Consider the following 10,536-nt stretch of genomic DNA (forward strand, 5'->3'; position numbering starts at 1 on the left):
TGTGGGGTAGGGGACAGAGGAGAGCTGACAGTTTGTTCCAGTTGATTAAACACTGGCTACACTCCGAGGGCTAATCTGTATTTGGTTAGAACATTACTGTAAGTTTTTGAGAAGCAAATGTTATATTCGAACGCCCGGAGGGAGGACTCGGGTTTTGCGTTATCCACGCTGTCTACTGTCTGATTTGTCTGCCCTCCACACACTCAGACCACGGGCTAGCCGTGCGGGTTTGAGGAGGAGTAACACTCGTTAAAGCAGGGAGCGTCCCAAGGCTTCCTCGGGTCTAAACTGGAGGTGGGGGGATCAAACGCTGGAGGAGATGGGACGGGAGAGGTAGTGTGGAGGAGGGCTGACATCAGATTCACAGAACAGCACACGACTGCTTTCACTCATCTCTGACTGAAGTTTAGCCTCTCCTTTCATCTAGACATAGAGGAATTCACAGCAGCAGCAGCTGCACCTGTGACTTTGTCATCACTGAAAACCGGGGACTCTGGGGGCTAGAAATATGGCTTGGCAGATGAGAACACTTACTGCTCTTGTGGAGGACCCAGGTTGGGTTCCCAGGACCCTCATCAGGTAGCTCAATAGCAATTGTAATTCTTGTTCCAGGGAATCCAATACCCTCTTCCAGTTTCCATAGGCTCCTGTGTGTATGCGGTTCACACAAACTCGTGCTACTACACACATACACATAAAAATAATTAAATAGATCTTTTTAAAAAATACTGTTCCAATTGATTTAACAGGATCACTAAAGGGGCCATGTCACAAAATAGGTTAAAAACTCTGTTGAACGTAGCTTGAGCCTACAAGGCATACAGCTTTAAACATTGTCTTTCTAGCTTAATAGTGTAAAATTAATTTCACAAACAAAGGGGAGCCACTGACTTCTTTTACTATTAAGGTAAAACTACACACTGAATACACAACCACTTGAAGTGGAAGCTTAATGAGCTTTCACAAATGTAGCCATCAGCACAACCAATCACATACAACCACCAACACAACCAAGCACATACAACCACTAACACAACCAACCACATACAACCACCAACACAACCAACCACATATATCCTGGAGCCAAGCCTGGTAGCACACACCTATAATCTCTCCTAGCACTGAGAGGCAGAAACAAGAGGATTGGGAATTTTAAACTAGCCTAGGCTATGTAATGACATTGAAAGAGGAGAGGAGAAAGAGAAGGTGGGGGAAGGGAGTGGGTAGCAGAAAGTAAAATATGGGAACTGTACATCCTTACATCTTACTATCCTATTCTCAAAGGATTGATCGGGAATGTCTTTCTGCACACTGCTGTGGACTGGGCGGGACACAAAAAACTTCAGCTACAAAGGATCCTGCTCACGGCTCAGGGGTACATCAGAACTGCTCTGAGGGATCCAGACCCTGGGTTCCGGTGAGAGAGAACAATTTCTAAGATGATTCATCTCTACGAAGGGATGGCATGTTGAAAATTTGAGACTTAGTTACTGTAGATGTAATTCTAAATGGTCTTATTAAATAAGAAACACAGAGCCAAATAAAGAGTTAAAAGCCCAGAGATCGAGCAGCAGCCAAGAGCTAAGACCACCTTATCTTACCACTCGCTGCTGTCCCTCCCCTGAGAGAGAGAGAGACCTTCTTCCTGTGTCCTGTCTTTTTACTGCCTTTCTGTTCTGCCTTCTCATTGGTTCTAAACCCAACCACATGACTTCCTTGTCACTGCCTGTCTATACAAACCTCCAGGTCTCTATGGTTTGTACTGAGATTAAAGGTTTGGGTTACCACTTGGCTGTGTCCTTGACCACACAGAGATTCTGCCTGCCATGTGATCAGATTAAGGGCATGTGCCACCACCGCCGGACTTCTGTTAATGGCTTGCTCTTAGCTCTGCTCTCCAGGCAACTTTATTAACATACAAATAAAATCACATTTCAGCACAAATAAAATATCACCATAAGCTACAGATGCTGTACAAACAAGTCAAAGACAATCAGTCTTCAAGTATCTACTTATTTACTAAAGGAAGTACTACCATCAAATTGTAACATTTTACTAGCTGAAAGTGGGTGGGATTTGATGATCCATTCTTACTGGCTTCTGACAGGAGATAGTGCTAACCACATCACACATGTTTTTGTGATAAGCGTTTTGCAACTTGTGGTAGTTTGAATAAGAATGCCCCTCATAGGCTCGGCTCATATATTAAAATGCTTAGTCATCAGGGAGTGGAACTACCTGAGAAAGATTAGGAGGTGTGGTCTTGTTGGGGTAGGTGCAACCTTGTTGGAGGAAGTATGTCACTGGGGGTGGGCTTTGAGGTTTCAAAGGCCCAAGCCAGGCTCAGTGACTCTCTCTTCCTGCTGCCTGTGGATCTGGATGTAGTACTCTAGTACTCTCAGCTGCTTCTCCAGCACCATGTCTGCCTGCATACCACCATGCTCCCCATCATAATGATAAAGGACTAAACCTCTGAAACTGTAAGCAAGCCCCAATCAAATGCTTTCTTTTGTAAGAGTTGCTGTGGATATGGTGTCTATTCACAGCAATAGAACACTGACTAACAGACACAACTTAAGCTATGTCTTATTGAAATTTCTGAAAATTATGGACATTCTTTCAATTTGTTTCCATAAAAATGTATTTGTTAGAATATATACTTTGCATAAGAATGTTCAAAAGTAGCTGAGTGGACACCTTTAATCCCATCACTCAGGATGCAGAGGCAGGTGGATCTCTGTGAGTTTCAGGACAGCCTGGTCTACAGAGTGCGTTTCAAGACAGTCAGAACTCTACATAGAGAAACCCTGTCTCAAAAAAAAAAAAAAAGAGTATGTTTTGGACTGTAGAGATGGCTCAGTGGTGAAGAGCACTAGCTGTTCTTCCAGAGGACCTGGGTTCAATTCCCAGCACCCACATGCAGCTCTCAATTCTCTGTAAGCCCAGTGTCAGGGGATCTGATACCCCAACACAGACATAAATGTAGGTGAAATAGCAATGCACATGAAATAAAAATAAATAAATTAAAAAAAAAGAATATTCGAAAGCCTGTTATTACATAATAATGACAAGACACAAGGGATATGATGATATATGTGATTTTTCCAATATAGTGAGACTTCTCACATTTATGTTAACCTATTTTAATATCTTTGATTTGTTGAATGTTGTCTTTAGTCTAAATTATATTATAGTCTCTTTTATATTCTAGCAATCCTAAAAGTTGTATTAATATGTATTAATAGCTGGGTGGTGGTGGTGCACACCTTTAATCCCAGCACTGGGGAGGGAGGCAGAGGCAGGTGGATCTCTGTGAGTTTGAGGCCAGCCTGGTCTACAGAGCGAGTTCCAGGATAGGCTCCAAAGCTACACAGAGAAATCCTGTCTTGAAAAAAGCAAAAACAAAAAGTTGTATTAATGCCTCTATATTTTAAATTTTTATTTATTGTTAGTGGTGTGTGTATGTGTGTGTGCGCATGCATGTGTGTGCATTTGCACTGGTGTGCATGTCTTACAGTGTGCCTGTGGTCAGAGCAGCTCTCAATAGGCTTTCCTTCCATGGTGAGTTTTGATACTCGATTTCAGAGCATCAGATATACATGGCAAGCACTTTTGCCCACCGAGTCATGTTACTGGTCCCATGTCTACATTATATGAGAATCACCCAGATCTGGCTTCTTCCATGTCCTTGCTTATTCCATGATGTATTTCTCAGTATTGTACCTATTACAATTTAATTGTGCTTCAGTATCTCAGTTCACAACACCTGGGTTGAGAGGAACGGATTCTAGTTTTCCAAACGCACCCATAATCATCTTTTCTTTTTAATCTTACTAAGCCAATAGCTTTTCTCCATCAGAGCAAGTTTCTAGAAAATGTAGTAATAATTGCAGGGACGGGCTGTAGCGTAACTTCCGGTCAGCCTTAGTGCTGAACAGTCAACACACACAACAAGCAAGCCTGTGGGAAATAATAAAAAAAAAAATTAAATCTGGGCAAGGTGGCACACGCCTTGAATCCCAGGACTCAAGAGGCAGAGTCTAGCCAGGCGGTGGTGGCACACACCTTTAATCCCAGCACTCGGGAGGCAGAGGCAGGCAGATCTCTGTGAGTTTGAGGCCAACCTGCTCTCCAAAGCAAGTTCCAGTGAAGGCGCAAAGCTACACAGAGAAACCCTGTCTCAAAAAACCAAAAAAAAAAAAAAAAAAAAAAAAAAAAGAGGCAGAGGCAATGCATTTCTGTGAGTTCCAGGACAGCTTACATTTAAATAAACAAACAAGCAAGCAAACAAACAAACCAAAAATCAAAACCAAAATCCTGTCTCAAAAAACAAAACAAAAAAGAAAGGAAGAAAGAAACTAAACTGGAAGATGGTCTACAATCTCTTTAAAACTTTTCTATCCTAACAGGGAGACTGTTGGGGGTGTGGGAAGGGGGAAGGGGTGAAGAGAAACTGGTAAAAGTAGAGGTGAGTGTGATCCAAGTACATTATGTTTGTGAGTGGAACTGTTACAATGAAATCCTCTACTTCCTCTAAGTACTATGTGCTGATAAAAACATTTGTGTGGGTTGGGGATGTAGTTCAGTTGGTAGAGTGTTTTCCCAGCATGCACAAAACTCTGAAATTGATTCCCAGTACTGCCTAAACCAGGCATGGAGGCAAGTTCCTGTAATCCCAGCATTTGGAAGGTGGAGGCAGGAGGGTCCCAGATCACTTCCTATCACAAGGCTTCCTCTAAGAATTACAATGTCCAGTCCCATGCACTATACAAGACTTCCCTTTGAGTTAAATCATTTTCCTTCTTCTCCTAAGGGCAAGCTTCAAACAGAGCAATGGTGGCCTTTGCCTCATCTGCCAGCCTCCCTCTCTTTCCATTCAGCTAGACTCCTGGGCTCCTGGGGTTAGAGGGTACAGAAAGTTCTTCCTTGGCTGCTGCCATCCTCAAGGGCTCTGCACTCCTCAGCACGGCAGTTGTGGAAAGTTGACTCTCCCATGGGACTGGGTTCTTCAGAAGTTCCCTGGATGTTGCTCCTGCTGCAACTCTGCCAGAGAAACCAGTTCTCCAACGGTCCCTTCACATGTTGCATTTGGATCTGCCTCATTACCTCCCTTGGCATCTGATAGTTATCGTGTCTCAGAAATTCAGCCAGAGTTTCCATGTCAGAGCCTAAAGCATTTCCCACTGCAGCCATCCTGTGTATCACACACACGCTCACTTTAGTGGATGTGAGGACAGAACGGTACTTTCCTCCAGCAATTTAAGCAATAATTACCTCAGGATTGGTTCCTGGACACGCAAGTGTCTTCTAGAAAACATGTGATAGTAGTATTTGCATATAACTTCTGCAGATTGTAAGCTTCAAGGCCCTCCTGGATTACATAGAACACAATAGCAATGTACGTAAATAGTTGCTGGTACCGTATTGTTTCGGGAATAATTGTGAGGCAAAAGTCTGTTCATATTCCACAGAGATTTAAATATATTTTTCAAGTATGTTCCATCTGGTTTGTTAAAAATACACATATGACATGATACTTACAGATACAGATGGCCAATTATCTATGATAAACGTTGCCTGACTTTTGACACAGTGCTGAAGACATTGGTATTATTACTAGTTATTACTGCTCATTTTAAAGTTTTATCTTTATTTCCATTTTAAAATTAATTATAATACCTGTTCCATAGGCATTCACACTTTCTTTTCCTATCATCCCATATTTTAGTGGTTTTCCAATAAACGAGTAGTTTCAATTCTGTCTGCCCCATCTGTAAAATTGAAATCACTTCTGTCTTTTCCCATTGATGGAAGTTTTTCATCTGAGTTTACCTTGGTTTACATTTTTCTATATAAAAATGGAGAAGAGAGCATAAACATAACTTTCCAATCTGTAGAAGAATTAATTTCAAACAGAGGTGCCATTTTTGGTCAATACCATTCATGCATTTGACGAACTTATTGGAGAATCATTGGAGCCATATATTTTAAAATAGTAGTAATATTACTTTTTAACCTTCTTAATCCCTTTCTCTGGCTCTCCTATCCCACCTTCAGGATCCTAGCAGAGATTGCCATGGCAACTGCATCCCTGCGATCATGGCTAGAACAAGGAAGGGAGTGACCTAAGATACATGTGAGGTGTTCATTTCCAACGCTGTAGACACGCCTGTGCTTGTTTGCATAGTTTTGTTGTTGTTTTGTTTTTGAGACAGGCTCTCACCACATAACTCTGGCTGTCCTGGAACTCACTGTGTAGACTAGGCTGGCTTCCAAACTCACAGAGCTATGCCTGCCTCTGCCTCCTGGATCTGGAATTAAAGGGGTATGCCACCACACCCGGCCCCAGACAAAGCTTCTCACCCTAGGAACCTCACTCATCTTATTCCAGACCTGTTTCTGCACATTGGGCCTGCATTCCTTCATTCACTTGTTCAATCAACAATTCTCTCAAATACTTTCTGTGGGCCAAACATTTATTCATGTTGCTAGACATCCAGACAAGGAGCAGGCAGATAAAAGGTGCTGGTCTCGGTATTGGGTATCCATTCAGTACTGTAGAGAAAGAGAAAGCCGAGGAGGGTAAGGAAGTGCCAGAGTAGAATTTGGGGAAATCCTCACTGACAGAGCGACATTTGGACAAAGAATTAAAGGAAGTAGCATGGCTCTGAAGACTTGATGAAGGATTGGTAATTTTATTTGTCACTTGTTTATAATAAAGAGACTTCACATACATTTCCGACTTCCTGCAACAAATCCAAGGATCAGGCAAAATGAAGCCATATTCTATGTGACAGCAATTCTATGGAGCAGAGGGAGCCTGCGTACTTTAAATCAAGTCAGAGCCTTAATATTGGGCAAAGAGGCTCCAGTTTTCCAAGTCTTCATTGCCTGTCTCACTCAATTACATCACCTGTCTGTCTATCCCTTGTAGACGTGAAAGTTCGAATCCTTGACTGGAACCTGGAGAAAAGACAGATCTCAAATGCCGCCACCCTCCTTTCATGCACGGCCTAGGCCTGACGTCCTTGCGGTGCAACATCTGCTCACCCACACTGCGGTGGAACTGCTGCCCCTGTGAGCCCCAGCCTGGATCCTGGACTCCAGGGGAATGGTGTTTGCTTAGCTGCTGGAAGCCTGGAGTGACAGGTACCAATGGGCTAGTCTCTTGCACCATGATTGATGTTATCAGGACTGAGTTGAGAACTTGCCATCCTAGTCTACACCCATTATAACTTTCAAACACACCAACAAAACTATGTTAATTAATAAATAGATCCTGGGCTAAACCAGGCATATTTTCTCTCTCAGAAGAATCTCAACACAGCAAGCTATTGCAGGCATCTGAACTCCACCTACCTGCTGGCACACAAAAAGGACAGGAATTTTCCACTTGAGTGAGAAGCTGCAGCACTCACAGAGACTCCCCTGAGGAAGATCTGTGTGTGGTCGAGAACACCAGCAAAGAGCCCTCTGTCAGGTGTGTAGACACCATCCCCGACACCAGGAGTTTGTCAACTGTGGGTTGGCATAGCAACGACCTCATGTTTTCTACACCAGGTAGATTTTTGTTTTTGTAGCTATTTGTCTAAGCCTTAAGAATCTTTTAAACTGAAGCGGGATAGATGAGGAGTTAAGATTGCTCAACCCCACTGCATTTTATAACTAGTTTGTTATAAAATAAAAATAGGTGAGAGCGTGGTGGCTTCGGAGCAGACCTGACATGCATGTGTGTGGGACAAACTATAATGCTCTGAGTGGGTTTCAGTCCATTGCATTTTGTGCCAAATTAGAAAAATCTTAAACTGGGGGTGGGGGAGGGGGAGGAGGGGGAGGGAGGAGGGGGAGGGAGTCTACAGAGCACAAGGAGTCTCCACTGTATTTCACAATCAGTTAAAAGAAAAACAAGAGGAGGAGAAGGAATTTTCAACCCCAACTCCAAGCGGGCATCGGAAAACTGAACTTTCACACCAGTAAAACTGAAAGCCACAGGAGAAAAGTTAAAGGCATTTTAAAAAGAAGTGAGTAAATAACTCCTCAACCATTCATGCCAGTTGACGGCTAAATTCATGTAAGTGGGCGAAAAACTTAGTGAGGGGGTCCCAAAGACTGTGAAATGGAAGAAACATCTCTTTTGTGTCCACACCCCCTCTCTTCTCCTTTTCCCCTCCCTCCAGTGGGGTGGGTTCTACTCTTTACCACACAACACGGAGTTCCCAGTGATGGCATTCTCTTTCACACACACCTAAATATGGACCACATAGAGGATCAAGCAAGCTTTTTTTCTTTTTTTTTTTTTTTTTAAAGAATTCTGGCTGGGCGGTGGTGCATGACTTTAATCCCAGCACTTGGGAGGCAGAGGCAGGCAGATCTCTGTGAGTTTGAGGACAGCCTCGTCTAAAGAGTAAGTTCCAGAACATGCTCCAAAGCTACACAGAGAAACCCTGTCTTGAAAAAAAAAAACAAAAAACAAAAAAAAAGAAGAAGAAGAATTCTGGTTCAAAGATTGATTCTGACTTTAAGACTGGAAGAAAGGGGTAAAGAGAAGAATGACCTTTCACACGGTTCTTAAGACGTATTTCTCTTCTGATGGGGAGTTTTCAAGGGGTGCCAGCTGCTTTTCTAAGGAATAGTTTATGCAGTTTTGGTTTGGAAATGAAGCATTCACCATCAGCATCTGGCAGGCACAGTTCTTGGTTCTTTTAGCTTTAATACTTAATATTCCCTGCATCCCTAGAGGCTTTTTGAAATTGTGTGTGTGTGTGTGTGTGTGTGTGTGTGTGTGTGTGTGTGTGTGTGTGTGTGTGTAGAGAGAGAGAGAAAGAGAGAGAGGGGAGAGAGAGAGAGAGAGAGAGAGAGAGAGAGATCCTATACACAATCATACTTCAATTATGTAGTAGATCTAGATTCAGCAAAAGGTAAAACAAAATAAACCTTACTTTTATTTTCTGGAAAAACAAGCCTTAAGGTTCTTTTTACTCTCTTTCACCCCTTTTGTGTGACTGTACAACAGTGGCTTGGGATGTAGTAGCCGAGTTGGTAGAGTTCTTGTCCATCATATAGGAATCCCCGTGTTTGATAACCAGTACCACATAAACTGGGTGTGGTGGTACACACCTATAATCCCAGCTCCTAGATAGAGGCTGGAGGATCAGAATGTCACGATCAGGACTTAGGAGACATAAAGTCCATCAACAAATCAAGCAAATAAACAGCAACAACTGTAACAAGCCCTAGACCTCAGTAGGCCCTGAGATTTTAGCACAACTGACTCCATGATGGAAGTACCATTCAGTCAAACTCAGTCCATAGACAGCACCACCTGCCAAAATGAAACAAAGTCCTAATCCATCAAAGTTCATATAGTTCTGGGAAAGTCTCTAAATGTCCTAACCTTGCTTTTTGTCTTCTGCAGTTTCACTACTGGCTAACTGTTCTTGTTAGCTGAAGTATGTCATCCCAGGACATGGTTTTTGTGCTTAAAAGCTCACCCTGAGAAAGCCTTTGTGCTACCCTGGGATCCTGAACACCCAGTGTAGCTGCCAACCAGCTAATAAAGACTTTCTATTGGCTTAAACCCATGTCCGAGTAGTCTTCTCTGGTGTATACCCCCACAACACAACAAAAGGCAGCTGTGAAATTAATTTGCAGATAACTACCAGCCCATTCACTTATGAAATGCATATTTACAGAAAAACATCATTTTAGTAACAATTTTCATTGTAAGGAAGGCACATGTGACTGAGGTTTAAAAAAAATGGTTGGTGAGACAACTCAGTGAGAAAAGATACTTGCAGCCAAACCTGATGACCTGAGTTCAATTCCTGGGCCCAGGTGATGGAAAGAGAGAACCAACTCTTGCGAGATATCCTCCAACCTCCACATGTGCTCTTTCCTACACATTCACATGCTTGACATTAGTCTCTAAAAAAGTCAAATAATTTCTTTTTAAGGGCCATTTTCTAGCCTCCATGACAGGAAGACCCAGACCCAGACAAGAAATAAAAAGGTAAGGTACCCAAGTTTCAGAGGAAATCTCCAGAAAACAAAACAACACAAAAACATGAATGTTCCTCTCATTTATTAACCCAGACTATTTATTCCCCTTCATTTCTCTTACTCTATATCTGTGACGTCCCATACCAGACAGGTTGAAAAGTTGCTTTGTGCACCTAGACTCCCACTTTTCCGCTCACTGCTCAGGGTACAAGGCTCAGTTTTGTCTTTCATTTTGCAACACCAAGTGTGTGTCTCATGAGGGCCTTCTTTCAGGAACCAATAGATGACAGGTAAAACTCCCATACCTTGCTCTATGCATCTTGTTTATCTGACTGTTCCTGATCTACATCATTCTTAATAAACTGGCAATCAAGGAAGCCAACTGTTTTCCCAAGTCCTGTCAATCACTCCAGCAAATGATCAGCTCAAGGAGCGGGTTGAGGGAATCATTGATTTGCATCCCATTGGTCAAAAGCAGCAAGTCCTGTGACTATTGTCCAAAGTGGAGCAATTTTGTTGGATGGAGGCCTCAAGCCG

At 42.7% G+C, this 10,536-nt stretch overlaps 1 long non-coding RNA gene across 1 annotated transcript; it reads left to right on the forward strand.

Annotated features, from left to right (window-relative positions):
* The first annotated feature begins 7,219 nt into the window (after nt 1-7,219).
* On the forward strand, nt 7,220-9,538 carry LOC128112441 (uncharacterized). The gene is made up of 3 exons (XR_008218989.1): nt 7,220-7,560; nt 7,894-8,021; nt 9,416-9,538. It is a non-coding gene; the product is annotated as an uncharacterized LOC128112441 (long non-coding RNA).
* Nucleotides 9,539-10,536: the final 998 nt, after the last annotated feature.

This window comes from Peromyscus californicus, unplaced genomic scaffold (genome assembly GCF_007827085.1).
Source record: "Peromyscus californicus insignis strain IS unplaced genomic scaffold, ASM782708v3 Scaffold_17__1_contigs__length_78620276, whole genome shotgun sequence".
Taxonomy (NCBI): Eukaryota; Metazoa; Chordata; class Mammalia; order Rodentia; family Cricetidae; genus Peromyscus; species Peromyscus californicus.